This window comes from Spermophilus citellus, assembly GCF_964194105.1.
Source record: "Spermophilus citellus genome assembly, chromosome: 11".
In the NCBI taxonomy this organism is placed as follows: Eukaryota; Metazoa; Chordata; class Mammalia; order Rodentia; family Sciuridae; genus Spermophilus; species Spermophilus citellus.
Genome location: NC_138192.1, coordinates 117,403,981 through 117,423,384, shown reverse-complemented (window position 1 = coordinate 117,423,384; position 19,404 = coordinate 117,403,981). Strand labels below are relative to the sequence as shown.

At 55.7% G+C, this 19,404-nt stretch overlaps 1 protein-coding gene and 1 long non-coding RNA gene across 15 annotated transcripts in view; one reads left to right on the top strand and one right to left on the bottom strand.

The window, feature by feature from the left end:
• TNS1 (tensin 1) overlaps nucleotides 1-19,404 on the top strand; it is a 196,639-nt gene that overhangs the window by 54,870 nt on the left and 122,365 nt on the right. Inside the window, exon 1 of one of the 14 annotated variants that reach the window (XM_081260951.1) lies at nucleotides 15,342-15,763. The exons of the other annotated variants lie outside the window; for them this stretch is intronic. The gene's annotated coding sequence lies outside the window, so the exon portion shown is untranslated. Of the gene's footprint in view, nucleotides 1-15,341; nucleotides 15,764-19,404 lie in introns of those variants that run through there. 14 annotated transcript variants of the gene reach the window in all.
• On the bottom strand, nucleotides 11,378-16,590 carry LOC308630646. The gene is made up of 3 exons (XR_014017980.1): nucleotides 15,956-16,590; nucleotides 13,516-13,643; nucleotides 11,378-13,034 (listed from the first exon to the last, which is right to left on the bottom strand). It is a non-coding gene; the product is annotated as an uncharacterized lncRNA (long non-coding RNA).

Here is a 19,404-nt window from a genome sequence, read left to right as displayed (position 1 = left end):
CCCAGCCGCCCCTCCCTCTCCTCACACGAGGATGATGATAAACACTCTGTCAGCTCCAGTGGGGGCTGACCTCAGCGACCAGGCATCTCCCCTCACCCCCTCCAGCCACAGGCCGCATTCCTGAGAGGAGGAGGCTGACGCTGGACTCCCCACTCGGGCCCTCCACCCTCGGAGCGTTCAGCTGTCTCCAGGTCCAGACGCTGCTGCCCACCCTGCGGCTTCCTTTCAGCCAGTCATGAGACTCTGATAGCCAAGGACCCCAGCACGGATCGTGGATGGTCCAGTTCCTAGCAATAGTGGTAAAAACCAGAGTACTGGTCATTTGGTAAGCAGTTAGGCACCAGGTTCCATGCTAAGCATCTACATGGATTCTGTCAATAAAGTCTCAAAACACCTCACGAGGAAATTTATTCTTATTCTAGTTTTAGTAGGAAGAGGGAGCAAGGTGGGGTGGAAGGGCCCAACCCAGGTTCAGAGAAGTCAAGTTGCTGGCTTGGTATCACACAGCTACGGAATGGGCAGAGGCAGGACCCCGGTGATGCTCACATCCCGATACCCCTCCTCTCCCACAGCACAGTACTGGGTTCCCCTTAGCCTGTCTCAGCCCAGAACTCAGGACCACAAGAATGGGCGGCAGGACTTGTTTCAAGCCCGGCCAGGGCATCCCTGGGGCCTCTGTGCTGTCGGGAACAATGGATGGAATCTCCCAGGTGCAGAGACCTTGTAGAAAGTTCTGGGTCCCTCATCATTCAACCCCCAGTTTCCTGGGCCCGCAGGCTGCCCTTCTGGGAACACTGTCTGGACCCCTCAGGCTTCAGGCCTGTTTTGGGCTCTGCATCAACAGGGAACAGTCGTGGACCCTTTTGTAAAAGTTCCCCTGGGGCCTCCGCTTGAGAAATACGCCCCATGCTGCGGATTGAACCTAGGGTGCCCTATCTCTGAGCAGTGTCCCCAGCCCTTTTTATTTTGTATTTACAGATGCAGTCTTGCTAAGTTGCCCAGGCGGGTCTTGATCTTGTGACCCTCCTGCCTTAGCTTCCTGAGCAGCTGGGGTTCCAGGCCTGCGCCCCCTTGCCTGGCCTCTCTGTTTTATTAATCAAATACATGTTGACAACCAGAACTTCCAGGAGACGCGCAGCAGCCTGCGTTCCCATGCTGAGTTGGCATCAGTCCAGCCCAAAGCGCAGAAGTGTGATGTGAAATTTTGACCCAGGCTCCCGGCGTCCCCTTTCTGACTTCCAGTTCCCCTCCTGATCTAACTTCCATTCAACTTGCTGCCATCTTCCCCCAACCCCCGTCTGTGTAATAAGGGTCCAGGTCCCCCAGACCTGCTGGGCTGTCCAGGCTCGCCCCTTCCTCTCCTCCTGTCCCTCCCACGGCTCAGCTCCTGCTTTCCAGCCCTTTCGTAAAGGGGCATCAGATGAGGCTCCCGTCCTGCTCTGCCACCCACTGGCTGGCCCAGGGGCCTGAGAAAGTCCTCCTCCGCCACTCCCCCTTCTGTACATGCTTCTCTAAGGCCTGCCTCTGAGGGCCCCGGGGGGGCGGCTGGAGGTAATGGAAGCAGAGCCAGAGCCCTCTGGACGCACAGTGGCACTTGTCATTATTCATTTCCTTTGTCACTTTCCATCCTGAGGTCCACCCTCTGCTAGCCTGGTTCTCTCTGTGACGGATGGCTCGGGCACAGCAGGGGGACTACATTTTAAGGATGCCGCGGAGGGTTTAGGCGGAGCATGTGTGAGTCCAGGTGGGACCGTCCTGTGGCAGCCCTTTCCCATGTCACTGGACCACTCTCACTGTCTCACACTGTTACTCACTTCATGTGGTGAAACTTTTGCAAATATCAAAATAAAATCGTTGCCGGGCGTGGTGGCACATGCCTGTCATCCCAGTGACTTGGGAGGCCGAGGCGGGAGGATCACAAGTTTAAGGCCAGCCTCAGCAACTTAGTGAGGCCTTCAGCAACTTAGTGAGAACCAGTCTGAAAATAAAAAGTGGAAAGGGCTGGGGATGTGGTACAGTGGTAGAGCACCCGGGGTTCAATCCCCCAGTACCAAAAAATAAATAGTAAATAAATAACATGAATCAATAAATAAAACAGTTAAGATGTGCATATTTCCCACTACAAACATCTTGCATATCCCACTTTAGGAAACACAGGATCCATGAACTTTTCCTTCCTGTTTTATTTTTTGGTGTGTGAGTGTGTGTGTGTGTGTGTGTGTGTGTGTGTGTGTGTGTGGCTCTTTTTTATGAGCTATTAAAAATAGATACACAAGTCACAAGAATAGTATAATGAACGCCTTGTGTCCATCCCCTGCTTCCACAACCGACTCTTTGCTGTTTTTATTTCATCTCTTTCCCTCCTTCCCCCGTTTATTTATTTTTATGCTGGAGTGTTTTTAAAGCAAATCCCAGACATTAGATCATTTCACTTTAAATACTTCAGTATGTATCCTTAACAGATAAGGGCTTTTTATTTTGCTATTACGGTAATACCATTATCCCAGTTAGCATAATTAATAATAATTTCTGGAGATCAGCTACCACCCCATCTGGGTTCAATTTCCCCCGATTATCTCCAAAACGTCTTGTTTTGGTTGGTTGGTTGGAGCTGGGCAGCTGGACCTGGGGGAGATGCTCCATTTAGCCTGTCTGTCGTGATAATAATCACGTATCGACATGTGTCACTGCCTCTGTCTTTTCACCCATTAACCGATGACATGTGATGATTTTTCCGATGGGTCTGTGTTTCCTAGTTTCTATCCTCTCTGCCACACACCTTCCCTCCAGGCTCCCAACTGATGAATTCAGGAGCCCCATGACTGGCCCTCTCTGGTCCCCAGTCTCTGGTCCTGGCCTTGACTGTACTTGTCCAGAGACAGCGGGAGGCGAGCGGCACTTTGGGGTGAGGCCTGGGGCTGCGGGGAGCTCCCTGGGTTGATTTCCAGGATGCTCATCTGATGAGTACCGTGTCCCAGGGAGGTCCATGTAAGGCTGCCTGGACTTCTCAGAGCAGGGCCAGTGGGCAGGACCGGCCATGGGGTCACTTGGCTCTGGGAAACACAGCTGCCTCCCGGGGTCGGGGGGGGGGGGCAGCTGGCCTGGGTGACAGCGTGGGAACACGCCCCTCTCTTAGCTGTCCCCGCTGTGGCCAGCTCCCCTGTGCCCTGGGCTCTCATTGCTAGCCAAGGTCCTGCCTCTCCGAGGTGTCAGCCGCTCAGGCGTGGGAGGCTGCTCTGACCCCCACAGACCCCTCCCGGCTCCTTGGGGTTGGGAAAGTCACTCCCAGGGTCCCCAGCCCTGCTTCCTCCCTCTCCTCCCTTCGCTTAGGACATCTCTCACCTCAGATCTGCTGGGTGCTGTGTTGGCATTTGGGGATCTGAAGCCACGGGCTGTGCTGGCCCTTTCCCACCTTGAGCTGGAAAGAGCTTCCTGGGCACCTTTGGGGACGTCACAGCTCCTCTCTGGTCATAGTGTTCTCATTTGAGAAGTGCCCAACATCTAGACCGCACGGTTGCCCAGAGGGACATGGAGATTTGGTACACTCGTGTTCACGTGTGAGTGTGTGCACGCGCACTTGGACCTCAGAGCCACAACAGCCCTGCAACGCGGGTGGGGCTAACCTCTCTGTCCTCGCCCCTCTCTCTGCTTTCTGTGCCACTCAGGAAGCTGCAAGTTCATGTCATTCTCTGGGTCCTGCCTTGCTCCTGAGGTCCCAGTCCTCTGTGTGGACCCTTATCCCTAATATACAAAGACCCTCCCACTTGAGCCCACAGATGGAGGAGCCCCTTCCTCTACCCTCAGGTCCCCCAGGTTTCCTCTAGAGCCCTCTGTGACTCAGGGGCTCATGTCCTCTTTTCCCCTGTTCCAGGGACAACTCTCCCACCTCAAGACGGTTACAGAGGCCCCATAATAAGCTCCAAATGTCTGACACTTGGTGGGGTGTCACCCTCATGTGACTGTGTTGCTGAGACTCCCCAGGTCCTGAGCCTGTAATGAACACAAGGTTCCCCTCCCTCTGCAGGGATCACTGTCCCTGATCTACCTGGGGCTTCGGAAAAGATGGGATTCCAAAAGTTGGCCAGGAGCGGGGATAATTTGAGGTCATGGAAAGAGCCCTGGCTCCATAGCTGGAAGACCTGGGCCGGAGTTCTGGACCCTTCCTTCCTGGCGTCATTAGGGTGTGCTGAGGACCTCGTGAGATGGGTGCCGAGCCCCCTGGCAGGAGGGGCTCCTGCAGCCTCCCTGCAGCCCTGGGCTCTGCCTGGGCAGTGACGCCGGGTGCCCGCAGCAGCGTTGGCTCAGCCCGGAGGGTGGGCGTCACGTGGAGGGGGCAGAGTGCCTGGCCCTGGGCCGCTTCTCAGGGTGAGCCGACCTCTCTGCTACCCTGTGTGGACGCCTCCGAGGGACAGCAGAGGCCTGGGGCCCCTGGAGAGGGAGAAGCAGAGAAGGGAGAATGGCAGGCCCCGGGCCAAGGCGTCTGCTGGTGGCGCCGGCCGCTGCGGCTTCTGCAGGACGGCGCTGCGGGTGGGTGGAATCCACAGGGGTGAGACACCGAGGCCGGAACGTGCCGAGGATGCTTGGGGCCGCTTATCTCGGCCAGGAATGCACTGTGGTATTATTAGCCAGCAGCCTTCTCGCCTTCGGAAGAACCTCGGGGGCATGTTGGACACCTGTCCATCTCTGCCTGCCCAGACAGCCCGTGGTGCCTGCGCCCAGCCAGCGCCCATGGATGAAGCTCACAAGTGTGCCTGCGTGTGTGCGTGTGTGTGTGCGTGTGTGTGTGTGTGTGCGTGTGTGTGTGTGCATGTGCAGGCATGCTAGTGTGTCCCTGGTCTGTGTGCATGTGGGTATTTGCCTTGTGTAGGGAAGAGTGTCTGCCTGTGCAGGCCTGGGAGTCAGGTGACATGTGCCTGTAATCCCAGTGGCTCAGAGGCTGAGGTGGGAGGATCGAAAGTTTGAGGCCAGCCTCAGCAACTTAATAAGGCCCTAAGCAACTGAATGAAAGCCTGTCTCAAAATGAAAATATTAAAAGGACTGGGGATGTAGCTCTTTGGTAAAGCACCCTTGGGTTCAATCCCTATAATAATAATAATAATTATTATTATTATTATTATTATTATTATTATTATTATTATAGATCTTTGGAACTTTATGCATGGGAACGTGTGTACAGCGGTGCATCTATTATCATGCCTGCGCATACAGATGCATACACATGCAGGAGTTTAAGTGCTCGTGCTATGTGTAGCATGTGGATCCCTGTGCTTGTGTGGCCTGAGTAAGTGTGTATGGTAAGCACATGGGTGGGTGGGTGGCTGTGTCTGTGTGCACCCCGGATTGGGGGAGGCAGGGCACCCCTAGGGGTCCTAAGTAACAGAGGGATGTAAAGGGAAGCAGAGGACCCCACTGAAGTTTGATGAGAGGTTGGGAGGCTGGACGGCAGGAGGACGGGACAGCAGGCCTGGATGTGCGGGCGGGGGGGGGGGGGGCTGCTGGCCCTCTTGACCGCTGTCCTTGACCAGAGCCTCTAAGGCTGATGATAAAGAGCCCTGAGGTCAGACAGCCTGAGTCTAGGTCCTGACTGTCACTCACTAGCCTCGTGGCCTCGGGCAAGTGCTGAGCCTCTCCAAGGCCCAGTTTCCTCCTCTCTGATGACTGGGAGAAAAAGAAAAGGCAGGGCCTGGAGCCCCCTCAAGCTCCATAATGATAACAGCAGCATCACTGGCATCGTCACCGTCGCCATCGACACTGCTGTATGGTCCCTGTGACTGCCCCGCACCTGCCTTGACAGACCCTTTCTGGCTTTGATCCCTGGGCAGGATGGGGAACACCCAAGTTGGAGCAATGAGATGGAGGCCAGAGAGGGCAAGACTGGCCCAGGGTCATCAGGGAGTCTGAGCAGAGCCTGGGAGCCCAGCCCTGGCCTCGGGCTTGGGGCAGGCTGGGGGGAAGGAGGGCCTGCAGGCTGCCTCCCTGGGATGGCTGCAGTGGACAGCCTAGCACGTCCCAGCCCAGCATGCAGGAAGCTCCTGGCTCTCACTGCTCCCCGAGATCCTCCTGCAAATCCCGACTCTCACATGGAAAACAGAGCTGAAGCACAGCAGAGCATCCCCAGGGGCAGTCCCCAGTGTCCTGGCTCCTTTGCTCAGTCCGGGCTACGAGACCAGCCCCTTGCACCTGGCTGGACTCCACCAGCTCCTGCTTGGGCGCTGACTCTGGCCCGACCCTTGGAATTCCTAGGAAGCGCTGGGCCTGCTCAGAGGTGGCCCCTCTGCCCTCTCTGCCTTGCCAGCCCACCCCACAGCTCTGCCCTTGGTGGGCAGACCCAGGGCGTTCCTGGGGGAATGGAGGTGGGAGCGGGCACTTGGCATGTGGGTGCATCGGGTGGGCAAAGGCAGGTGGAATCTGCCAGGATCCCTTGCCCCGGAGCCTGACCAGAGAAGGCTTGTTTTTCACCACCAACTACCCGGAAGGAGGAAAAAGACCAACAACAACAAAAACAACCACCAAACTTGTTTTTTCTTTTTCTCTCTTTCTTTTTTTTTTTTTTTTCCTATTGAAATCTGCAGTTAATGGCTGGTTGGCTGTACATTATTAAACAGGCAGCTGGAGATTTGCCAGGGTAGATTGCCTGCGCCAAGACTCACAGCCCGAACACAATGTTCTAAGAAAACAGTCACCCTCGGGGTCCCTGGGGACGAGCGCCCAAGGAGGGCTCCAGCTGTGGCCCCTTGTGTGCCCACTCCTCCTGCCCCAGCCTCTGCTCTGGTCCTGTTGTGGACAGCAGGGCTGCCTGTACCTAGTGCCCGAGCCCCTTCATCCAGGCCCCGTAGGTCCCTTACCACCCCAGGGGCCTGGGCCACACTACCATCCTCTTGCGCCTTAGGAACCGAGGCAGGGTCCTGCTTCCAACCCTGGGTGGATCAGGTGGGTGCCCCTCTCCTAGGAACCAGCATAGCGCAGGGGCCTGAGCCCTAGGCTAGGAGCTGGGGACCTGCTCTGGGCTTGATGCCATTGAGCTCCTCCCCATGGTGACCCGGGGACTCTACTTGTCCTTCCTGGGCCCCGTTTTCTAGCTGAGAGTCCGGAATTTGGGCACCACCAGGACGGGGCACTGGTGGCAGTCTGCAGGGCCAGCTGCATGTCAGGGGAGGGGTGTCCATTTGGGTACTGGGTTCTAATGACCCCTCGAACCTCCTAGAGATGAAATGGCAGAGCAGCTGAGAGATCAAATCCTATCACCACTACTTGTTCGCTGTCTTGCTATTATCGACTAGGGGCAAGTGGCCTCACCTCTCATGTCCCTCAACTGTACAAAGCAGGGCTAGAATAGCGTCCACGCCCTGCGCGGTGGTGGGGGAAATCGACGACCGCAGGGCTCATAAGAGGGCCTGGCGCGCGTTCAGCGCACATTAGCTGTTGGATCTGAGTGATCCCTCTTCGGCGCTCTCTCCTCTCCCTTCACGTAACTCGGTGCTACTTGTGAGTTGGTTTTCTGTGTGTGGGTTTCTTCAGCATCGTCCTCTTCTGGACCACATGCTCCTTGAAAGCAGAGGCTGGTCCTGACTTGGCTCCTCTTCACCAACTGGGCCACCCAGGGCCCTGCCTGCTGCAGACCCTGAGAATGAATGAATGAATGAATGAATGAGGGTCAGCTGGAAAAAGCTCCGAACCACAGAGACACCTGAGCAGTGGGGTATGGAAGGATCCAGAAGCCGGGAACCACTGGGACGCCCACCCTGTGACGCCACCTCTCTGGCACATGGAGCATACATGGGTGGTTTTTGTTAAAGCTTTGAAGGGATTTGTTCTCCAAAGTAGGAATGAGGACCCCAGAAAGCAGGTTTGCACCCCCGGGTGGAGCTGCCTTGTTGGAGAGAGTGGGCTCTGAGGGCCTGGGTGTACCTACAGGCCCAGGGAGAGCCGGGCATTGACCACGTCCTGGCACAGCCCTGCGGCTCTCCCCCTTGATGCTGCTGCCTCCGTCAGGGGAGGGGCAGCCATCGCAGCGATGCCTCTGAACTTCACTTTCCTCATCTTTAAAGTGGGGTTACTGGTGGTCGAGAGCATAGGTTGCCAGGAGGATTAGAAGGATGGATGCCACCCAGCTCTAATGCCCGGCACCTGGAAGAGCTCAATAAATTTGAGCATTTATTAAACAGGGACAAGGACATATAGGGATGTGAGAGATGAATTGGGACTCTGGGATGGCTGTGGTGATGCCATCTCTGAAGAAGGAGAATGTGGAGACAGCTCCCGCTTATGGGAGGTTGCTGTGGGCCAGACCCTGCACTCAATGCTCCGAGCAGTTAAGTAACTTGCCAGAAGCCACACAGCCAGGGAGTCGGGTAGCCTGGCTTCAGGCATGGTTTGTACAACTCCAGTCCTGGATTCTTTTCCCTCTACTCCTGAGCCTCTGTAGGATGGGGCCCGGTTTCTCTGTCTGATTTTTTATGCCCCAGGAGGGATAGCACCGCATTTTGAGGTGAATCCAAATGATTACTGTTATTTATAGGGGTGGACAGAAGTCTCCAGCTGCCGCTGCCCAAAAGTGCTGTCCAGTTCAATCTGCTGTGGAGAGGGTGAGGGAGGAGTTGGAAGGAACTTTCCCCAGCTTGTCACCACGAAGAACACGGCAAGGAGAAGGGTCCTAAGAGAACACTGGAGGAGTGAGGGGGGACAGAAGGACAGGGTCAGGGATACAGGGCCAGGCTGAGGAGGGTGGGGGAAGGGAGGCAGACATACTCAAGGGTAGGGGCAATGATGGGCAGGGAGAGGCAGAGCAGGGAGGGGCACCTGGGCCAGAGGGCCACTCTGGACCTCAGGCCAGGGTGCCCAGTAGACTACTGGGTAGTGGCAAATCAGGGGAGGCCTGGGTGGTGGGAGGGCCACTGTCCAGTGGTCGGGTCTGCCTGGGACAGCATGTGTGAACCCACTTTCAATCACCAGCCCAGCCCCCTCCCCTTCGCTGGCCCACAGCCAGCTTGGCTAACGGTCAGCTCTTGCAGGGTGGCCAGCACGCTCCCCACTGGCCAGGCCCATGCGACTGGCCCTGTCTGAATGCTGTCCAATCTCTAGAGGCTGCTCCTGGCCCTTGGCCTCTTGGCCCTTCCAAGATGAGTGGGAATGGTTGCAGGCTCCCAGGAGTTCACGCACGAAGGGGCAGCAGGGCACAGAGGGGTAGGCAGAGCAGTTTGCCCTGCTCACCTTCCAAGACAGTTTTTCTAGAATTTTAATGATGCCTGTTGTGTCTTTTATTTATCATCTGAGATCAAATTTGAGTCCTTTTTTTTTAGCCTTTTTTATGCTTTTATTCATCAAATATTTATTTTCTCCTGATGTCCTCCTCTGGATGTGCTTTGGTTTATGAGGTATAGAGAACCCATCCTTTCTGATGGTATTTGAGCAGCATGGAGTAGAGTGGAATTTCACCTCCTGTGGTCTAGACTATATATTGCTATTAACATAACCCAAAGTACCTGTGCCATTTGGGGTCAGCCATACTCTATTGTTAGCTAAACTGAATTTCTGTTTCCACTAAGTCTTAGAACTTTCCCTGAATGAACTATTATTAATTCATGCTTCTTATGACATGTGAACTGTAGGTTAGGAGGTTACTCCAAGAGGAATGGTCCCTGGCTAATTGCAGCTCATGTATAAAGTCAGCTTTGCATTTTGCGTTGGTTGGGTCTTAACCTCTTTTTCCTCTCCGGGTGCTCCCTAAGCCTCCTCTCCTCATCTTCACCCACATTACTGATAACCGTGTTGAACAAGCCGGGGCAGAGGACAGAGCCCTTTGGCAATCAGGAAGTTGACAGTGATCTATTAATCAACACCCCCTTGCTTGCTGGCTAGGAATCCACTCAGCTTTCTATCTTGTCTCCAAGAATTTCATCATGGAGCCTGCCAACGCCTTCTTGAAACCCAGATAAGCTGGGTCTGGGTGATTCCCCGACGCTCAGTCTAGGAACCTCCTCTTAACGGGGTGAGGAGGGTGGATGTGGCCCTGTGAGGGGGGGATCTTGGGCTCACTGGAAGGATCCAGGCTGAAGCTGGTGGTCTTTGTGGGAAAGGCAGGGAGGGGCGGCCCAAAAGGAGTCCTGGTCTGGAGACAGCTGAGTCCCCAGGGTCCCTCCAGCTTTGAAATCGAGCTTCTGGGGCAGGCGAGGGACCTGTGTCCCGTGACCTGGCTTCAGGAGCGACTTTCTGCCAGGGACCAATGTCTACCTAGAAATGTGTTCCTGGGAATCTTCAAGGAAACCTGGAGGTGACCAGAGGCTGTCAGAACTGAAGCCAGGAGGACCTAAGTCTGCCCTGCCGTTGGGAAGGCCTGGCTCCTGGCTCCTGATCCAGGGCTCTGGGGCTGGACTCCAGTGTCACCTCCCCGCTGGAGACAGGCAGGGTCAGGGGAGGGAGGGTGCTGAGCGCACCCAGGGAGAAGCTGCTGGTGGCTGCTTCTCTGCTACTCCCCTGCGCTACTATCCTTGCCCTCCGACTGGAATGTGGAAGACCCAGCCCTTCTCCCCCCCTGGGGAAGCATGCCCAGTTCTGTGTGCTGAGAGATTATGCAAATACATGCAGATGAGATGCAAATAAAGGATGGGGGGTCTTCATCTGAGCTTTAAGGATGATAAATAGGTGAGACTCAGGAGGGAGAGAGGGGCTCTCAGGTCACAGTGTGGGTGTGGCTTCTGCGGTCAGTTCTGGAGGGAGCCCTAGGAAGGGGACTTTTAAGGGGTGACCCTGAGATGGAAACAACCTGGTGGACAGCCCAAGCTCATCCCTAACTGCAGGGGGACAGGTGTAGGTAGAAGGGGAGGGGTCAACTCAAATGCACAGAATGGACCAATGCCAGGTGACCCAGCTTCTAGCCAGCCCTGTGTTGGGCCCAGCAGGATTCAGAACCCAGAATAACCCCTTTTCCCAGGGCTATCATGTGGCCCCTCCCCTTGGCACCTGGGCATGTGGCCCTGTCCTCTCTATGATGGAGAGGGAAGAAGGGCTGAAGGAGTAGCTCCAGAAACTAGAACCCACCCCCAGTGCCGTCATCTCCATCACCCGGAGATCAGGGAAGCTGGACCTCCCTTCAGGGCACTGAGGTCTGACCCTGTGAGCCCGGGGTCACCTGACATGGCACCCTCCAGAGGGAGAGCTGGGAACCAGAATTCGGGTTGTGTCTGGGCTTGAGTTGGAAGATTTGGATCCAAATTCCCTTTGTCAGCTGCTCTGCGATTGGACTTCACTGCTCTGAGGTGTCCCTAGGCTAGAATCATGGCCACTTTCCAGTTCCTCATGGGACTTGCATGGAAATGCGCTCTGGAAAGGTTGGGTGCAGGGTGGGCACTCAGCGAGGGGCGGTTGAAGTCAGCTCGGGTGGATCCAGGACCCCTGTCCTGTCCCCAACCACCGAGGCAGCCGGGCGGAGAGGCCAGGGAAACTGGATTCGGTCCTCGTTGGCCACATCTTTTTCTCGACTTCATTCTTTTTTTTTTTTTTTTTAATATTTATTTATTTATTTTTTAGTTATTGGCAGACACAACATCTTTGTTTGTATGTGGTGCTAAGGATCAAACCCGGGCCGCACACATGCCAGACGAGCGCGCTACTGCTTGAGCCATATCCCCAGCCCTCGACTTCATTCTTGCCTTTGTTTTTGCCTCTCTGTGTTCTTTGTCCCCTTCTCTATTATGCCCCCACCTCTGCAATGACGTGCCTAACTCAGCACCTGGCCCCGACACACACCATTCATTCCCCTGCTCTTCTCAATGGCCTCTCTGTGGCTCGGTGGTGCTACCTCCCCACCCCCAGCTCCATCCTTTCTCCTTCTGGGCCTCTGGTTCTGACCCCCTCTTTGTGCCATCCTTCTGCTCCTGCCTTTCCTGTTGTCTGTTTGTGCAACCTCCATCTGTCTTCAGCTAACAAGCGACCACTGAGCCCTGCTAGGAGCCAGGCACAGCCATCTCCTCTTGGTTCCTGGTCCCCTCAACTCTTGCTGCCATCCCCTCTCCCTGCCCTACCCTTGCCCTCTGCCTCCCGTCCTCCCTTCCCCCAGCTCCACTGGGCACCCACTGGGCATTATTCAGTTGTATGAGAATCCCTCAGGCCTGCCCCTGAATGGACCACAGCTGGAACCAGATGTGCAGTCCTGCACTAGGGGATGCCAGGGAGGGAGGGAGGTGGGAAAGGGCCTGGCTGGTGTGAGGGGTGTGGATGGGAAGTGCTGGAGTCCCCCTCAGAGCCCTGGAGGAGGGGAGGCTGGTCTGGAGAAGGCAGAGGAGAGCAAGCTTCTCTAGAGAGCAGTCCTCAGTGTGTGTGTGTGCGCTCGTGTGTGTTCACACCTGAGCGTGCACACAGAGCCAGGTGGCAATGGGCTGGGGGACAGTCGGAATAAGGAAGAAAGTGCTCTTTTTCTCTGAAGTCCTCTCAGTGTGGCTTATCAGGAACTGCTGAGTTCCTGGTTCTGTACAGGCTGGAAAAGAGGGGGTGATGTCGGGGTGATAGTGTGACCTCTAAAAGCTCCTGAGGGCAGCTGGAGGAGGAGGATTCTTCTCAGGGCCCCTGAGATCTGCCACTGACCTGGGAGAGGGCAGATGCTTCTGGGACGTTCCTGCATCACTTTAATGGTTCTCATCTAGCAAGATCAGTTTTTGTTCTTGTTGTTTTGCCTGCAATTATATGGCTTCAAAGATAAATGTCTGGTGTAGCCTTGTGCAATAAGAAGCATTTGAAAATGCTCTTTTATCCAGTTATTAACCAATCATTGCCTGACCATTCCTCCACCATCATTCATTCATAATTTATTGAGCATCTAGTATATTTCCACCTTATTATGTTAGGTGCTTATGAGAAGGAAAGGGGGAAAGAAAAGCAGGAATAAACTTCTCATTGCTCAACAAGTGGGAGGTGCAGAAGTGCACGCCGCCAACTTGTACATCCCAGCCTGGTGAAGGAGCTGGGGTGCCAGGGGCAGTGCCAACCAAGTGGTGCAGCTGGAGAAGGCTCTCTGCAGGACATGGCTTTGGAATGGAGCCCTGGATGAGAAAGGCATAGAGGTCAAAGTTAAGGGATGGGGAAGAGAAGGTTCCGGGGGGCTGTCCCAGAGCTCCTGGAATGCTCTGTGTGTAGCTGAGACTGGATGTTGTGGGCTGGGGGAGCCATGGATAATATGGGTGTGGATGGGAGGGGGGGATGGGGAGGGTGGCTCATTCTGCTGTTCTGGGGACCTGACAGTGGGTGGGACTCCAGTGTTAGAGTTCATGGCCCCCATCCACCTCTTAGGGGACAGAGAGTGAAATTGACACAGAATGCACCACTTGACCAGGGCTGCTGACCAAACCTGGGAGGGGCCCTTAGTCAGTGGGGGTGGGGGTAGGGGATGAGTAGGATGTGACTATTAGGTGTCACCTTGTCCCCAGAGTTGGGGCCAGTGAGTAGGAGGCTGGGTTTGGGCTGGTCAGCGCGGCAGGGAGCACCCAGCTAGGTGACCCCGCAGTCCATCCTTCTTGACTTTACCATCTCAGAGCAACATCCACACTCTCCAAGGCGGGGGCTGCTGTCCAGGCTGTAGGTTCTGAGAGGCTGGAATTTGGGGATCTGGGAACCCAAACTTCTTCTCCTTGGGAGGGGATGAGGTCATCTTGCTATCGAGTAGGGGGAGGTGGGAAGGGCTGAGGAAAGGGGATGATGTCCCTCTTTCTGCCCTCCCCACATGTATGCCCCTCCCTGACAATCCCCGGGAGCTTGTTTTCACTGATTGGGGGCAGGGAAGCCCTCCAGAGTGCTGAAAATCTCCCTGTGGTTCTGGCCCCAGATGCCCCAAATATTGTCCTTCCTTTGGGTTCCCCTGTCATTTTATTCCTGGGGAAAACTGAAGCCTGGATCCTGGGGAAGGTTTGGCTGGATTAATAAAGTTAGTGATGGCTGGCTGGGTGGCACTCACTGTGATCCTAGCAACTCTGGAGGCTGAGGCAGGAGGATCAACAAGTTTGAGGCCAGCCTGGGCAACTGGGCAAGACCTTGTCTCAAAAGTAAAATAAAAATGGCTGAGGATATAGTTCAGGGACAGAGCAACCCTGAGTTTAATCCCTAGTACCATAAATAAATAAATAAAAGGAGTAGAATAAATAAAATTAGTGTTAGAACTGGAAAAGATCTTAGGCACCTTTGGATCCAAACTTGATGTCCAGCAGGGGAAATTGAGGTTCAGAGATGTAGGTCCCTGGTCCACAGGCCCCAGCCAGCCTGCTCAAGTTGGAGTTCCTTTCTTAACTACCCTTTCAGCCTTCAACAAGTCCTCTGGCCACTCTCACATCACCTTCTTCAGCTAGGACAACCAGAGTGACTCAAAGATGAATCAAGAGTCCTGGCAGACCGTAGGTGAGCAGCAAACGCCATTCCCCTTCCTTTCAAGAGATTCCCGTCAGCTTCTTCATGTCATTTGTAAGATGTCCCCAAGTTTTTCAATTAGCTTTCACCCTGTTATTTTTAAGTGCAAAATATTTCACATGTGTAGAAAGTTGAAATGATGATAGCCATCTGGATTCTGCAACTAACACTTTGGTATACAGTTGGCCCTCCAGAGCCCTGGATTCTACATTGGTATAGTTAAGCAACGCTGACTGAAAACATTCAGAAAAAAAAATGTGATTGTCCTGAACATGGACAAACTTTGTTCTTGTTATTGTCCATTAAATAACTACAGCACTACAGCTCTTTAGCCAGTATTTACTCTATATGAGGTGATGTAGGCATTCTAGCGGTGATTTAAAGTATACTGAGGATGTGTGCAGGTTTCTGCAAATACTGTCCTATTTTATAGAATGGACTTGAGTACCCCAAGTTTCGGTATCCTGGGGGTCCTGCAACCAGTACTCCAAGGATACCCTGGGACAATGGCTTTTCCATCAGTCCATCTTACATTTTTTGATGCATTTCAAAGAGAGTTGAAGTTGAAGCATGCATTTCATTAACTAGAACTCAGTTCAAATCACTTTCCAATATAAAATGTCCTAACATGGGCTGCTTGTCCCACACTTGACAGCTTAAAAAAAAAAAAAAAGAAAGAAAAAGAAAGAAAGAAAAAGGAAAAGCAGGTCCAGAAGGGCGATTCCTGGTGTCTGGTCACAAAAGCCTTGGAAATACCACAAAGCTGAGTCCTGTCCAAAAGTTGAAGGTTGCTTCGTCGTCGTCACCAGCTCCGGCCCTTCACCCCTCTGGCCGTTTCCCCATCGGTGTCTGTCCCACGGGATCTTGGATCTCTTGGCGTCCTGATTCCTTCCTGCCCCTTCCGCAACCCTGTCCCCTAAGTCCTCAGACCCCTCCCCCAGTCCCCTAGGAAGCCGCTAGACCGGTGGCCAATGGAGGTCAACTTCCAGCCCCAGGTGTCGGCGCCCTGCCCGAGCCTGGCCGAAGCCGGGTGCAGCGGCGCCGGTGGAGCGCGGCAGGGGTTAAAGGAGGCGCGGCCGCGGCGGGGGGCAGCCGCGCGGGCTCCGGGAAGGAGGCGGTGCGCGTCGCCGCCGGGGAGGGAGCCCGGCCCGCGGCGCCCTCCGCTGCTCAGTTGCTCCCGTGGCTTCGGGACCAGTGCGGCTGCCACCGCCCCGCTCCCTCCTGGACACCAAGCGCACTCACCACCACTCACCGCCTTCCTTTCGGCAACCAGCTTCTTGCCAGCCAGCTGCCACCCGCCGCTGCCCACCGCCCCTGTCCTGCCCGTCCCTTGGCCCAGACCCCCGCTCCACCCAGTGGCGCCTCTGCCGGAAAGGTGAGTGTGCGTGTGTGTGTGTGTGTGTGTGTGTGTGTGTGTGTGTGAGAGAAGGGGGATGGAGCTGGCCAGCACTGCTGGCATGTCGCATGGATGCTGTCAAGACCACCAATCAGGAAGTAAACTAGGGGAAGGTGGGGTCAGCCCCACCCTGTCACATGTCCCTGGGCTAGGTTAGCCCCAGGCACTCACCTGTCAGCCTGCTGTCTTCAGACGTTTCCCGGCTCTGGCAGGGATGGCTGGGGTGGGGCCACCCCTACACGCACCAGAGTGGCCTTGCCTGCTGGGGAAGTTGCTGGTGTCTGGGCTGCTTGAGACCGAGACCCAGGACTTGTGAGGGACAGTTGATAGAGTTGGGTGGGCAGGAGGTTGGGCTTCTCTTCTGCTCCCTGCCTGCCCAGGTGGAGGAGCCCAGGAGGGGTGTGAGTCTCTTTTCCTCTTCATTTCTTTCCCTGTCACCCTGGAACTACTTTGGGGTCTTTTCTACTCTTTGGGGCTCTCTGTGCTCCCAGAGGGCTGACCAAGGCTGCAGGGAATGGGTTAGCAGGTTGGAAGAGTAAGTGAAAAGCTCTTTTCCCCACTCCCCTCCCCTCTACATGGGTCTGGTGCACCTTTGCCCATGGGCACAGCCTGGCATGAGTGCCCCTGCTGCCCTCCCCCAGCCAGCAGGCTCACTCTCTCCTCACCCCACTGGGAAGAAATGGCTAATCCAGGTGGTTAATGAACAGACATGGGCAGCTGCCTTCCACCCCTCCCCCACCCCTCTTCTGACTCTGATGCCCTGACCAGCGCCCCTTCCCCAGCGGGAGAAGCTGTACAGGGGCTGATCTCAGCAGGACCCCCCCCCACCCCTGCCCGCCCCACCCCACCATTCAGGCCCAGGGCCAGGACTATCTGTCCAGATGTTTTTAGACTGGCCTCTGTAGAAGAGGAAACTGGGAGGGGACGGCTGAAGGGGTCAGAGAGAAGCCTGCTGGGCTCTCAGGCTGGGCTGCCAGCAGGGGGGTGATAGAGCTAGGGGACAGGATGGGTGCTGCCTGGGGAGGGTAGGAAGGCAACTGTGGGGTAAGAATAGGAGCAGGGACTAGGGTTCCAGAGTCCTTGGGGACACGGGCTTCTCTTCTGTTTGGGGACTTTTGCCTCTCGTGTTTTGGGGAAGCCCCAGCAGCGGTTCAGCAGAGCAGAGGTGGAATGGGAGGGCCTGGGGAGGAAGTACTTTTTCCCCTTCCTGAAGCTGCCTAGAGTGGGGTGGGGACCACTGTGGCTCAGACTTGGCCTTAAGTCACTCCTACCCTTGCCAGATGGCGGCCACTCCTGTCTCCCCGACCCCACCTCTCCCCCAGGACCTCACAGCCCTCTGCCCTGACACCTCTGGCCAGGGTCCGGTGGGGAACCCTAAACAGGATTAGTGTTGGGGATCCCAACTCGGGGTTGGCTATGGAGGAAGGGCAGGGAGATGAGAGGAGTGGGCTGGGGACTCAGCTGGTCCCTCAGGGCTAGCAGAGCTGGGGTGGGGAGCCGAGACTTGGATCAGGTACTAAGGAGTCTTGGATGGTAGAGTCCAGGAATCTCCAAACCCTTGATTTTTCTTCCCCATCCCTCATCCCAAACTTCTGCATGCTTTACCTCCCTCAGAGCAGAAGTGTAGGATGTCCCACTGGGGTGGCAGTGCCCAGGATGTGTAAACCTGGTTTTCTGGTGGTCCAGTGGAGTGGGCTGGGCTGGGCTGGGTGTGTACCACACAAGGGAAGGAGCTACCATTCTGGGACATCTAGTTGGCATGGATGGACTGTGGCCAAGGCCTTGGAGTTTGGGAGCCCCCAGTGTCCTGTTTCTCCTAACCTAGGAGTGGGAAGCAAGAAGGGCAGAATAGATTTTTGTTTGGTTGAAGGAATGGGGGATGGGGGCCCGAAGGTGGAAATAGGGCTTAGTTTAAAGAAGAGGTTCCAGTGGCTCTGGATGGGGGGATGCCTTGTAAGGTAGTGAGTGTCCTGTCCCAGGGGCAGTGCAGACAGCGGCTGGACAGCAGCTTGGAAGGATTCCTGAGCTGGGATGTGGTCAGAGGCATGACCTTTAAGGTCTCCTGGGATGCTGAGGTCCTGGGATTCTTGGAGTCAGGGAATTCTCTGACACCAGCATGGGGATCAGGAAGCTGTGGCCTCTGGCCTGGGGTGTGGGCACAGACACACAGGGGCCCTCTCTCTGCCAGCACTTAGGGAACAGGAGACTGAAGCTTCGCCCTTGCCCCTTTGCCCTGCGCCCCTCCCTGGCACCCATCCCTCAGCTGCCCACCAGGTCTGCCTCCAGCTATTTCCTGCTGAGTTCTGAGGTCTTCCGATTCTGTGTGCCTTGCTCTGTGGTTAACTCCTCGAGGACTGGACTGGTTCCATGGACTGTGGGACACAGGGTGGCGTGGAAGGAACAGACCTCACCCCCAACACCTGCCAACAGTGTCTGTGGACAGGGGGGAGTCCCAAGGCCTGCCTAGAGATGGTAGGCAAAGGAGTAATGCCAGGGTTCCAGGGGCAGGTCTCAGCCGAGCCTCAGTTTCTACATTGGTAAATTCTGCAGGGTTTCGGGACAGCTTGAAGTGGTTTGTGCAATAGTGTGTGGGGGAGGGGGCCCAAGCCAAGGGCACTGTTCTCAAGGGCCTCTTGGGAGGGGTGTGGGAGGAGTGGATCACCCCCCACCAGGCGTCTCTCCAAACCTGTTTTCCTGTAGTGGACAGGGAGAGGAGAGGCAAGGGGTGGGGTGCGGTCCACGGTAGGGAGCTGGGGCATTCCCCTCTGCAGTGTCCAGGTGGCTTCCCAGGTGGGCTTGGGACCCTCCCTGGGCTCCATCCTTCCTACCCTGGCCTGCCTCTCCCACAGTCTCTGCTCTGTGGGTGCTCTCGGATCCCTGTCTCCTGAGGATGAGGGAGTAAGAGTCCCAGGCCACCCCAGCCAACCTCCTGCTCCTCTCCCACTGCTGGGTCCCTCTGAGGAGAAAGTCTTTCCTGTGCCTCTGCAAGTCTCTTTGACCCCAGAAAGGGAAACCGAGGCCCAGCTGGAGGATGTGTTTGGGGGTGAAGGACTGAAAAGACGGGAAGCTCTCCCTGTCCCTGGGCTCCGAAGAAAGTGGATCAGAGGGGTGTGATTCTGGGGGAGGGAGAAGATGGTTTTTGGAGGCTGGGGAGGGACTGGCCTTTACTTTGTCCCCGTGCTGTCCTTTTGTGGCCTCTGGCTTGGTGGCTCCCTGGCTGGCTGGCTCTTCGCTTTCCAGACTATTAGGCATGCAGAGGTGTGGGCACAAGCCAGCTGGAACGAGAGTGGTGGGGGCGGGGCTGCCAGCCCTGCAGCGTTGCCCACCTCCCTGGTGCCCCTGTCCCTTATGCAAGGTCACACCCAGCCTTCACCTCTTTCCTTCTCTCAAACTTCCTGAAGCACTTGGAAGGCTGAAGACCCTCAGCACAGCTGGGTCCTGGGCCTGCCTGTCCCCAGGCTGGTGACCTTGGCCATCCTCCTACTTGTCCCCACCTTGATTTCCCTGGGGGAGGGTGACTGGTTCTGTGGTGTTGGAGTGGTGTGGGGTGGGGTGGCAGGTGGTCTGGAGCCAGTTTCTGGGCTGCCTCCTTCGGATCTCCTGGGGCTGTGATCCTGCCT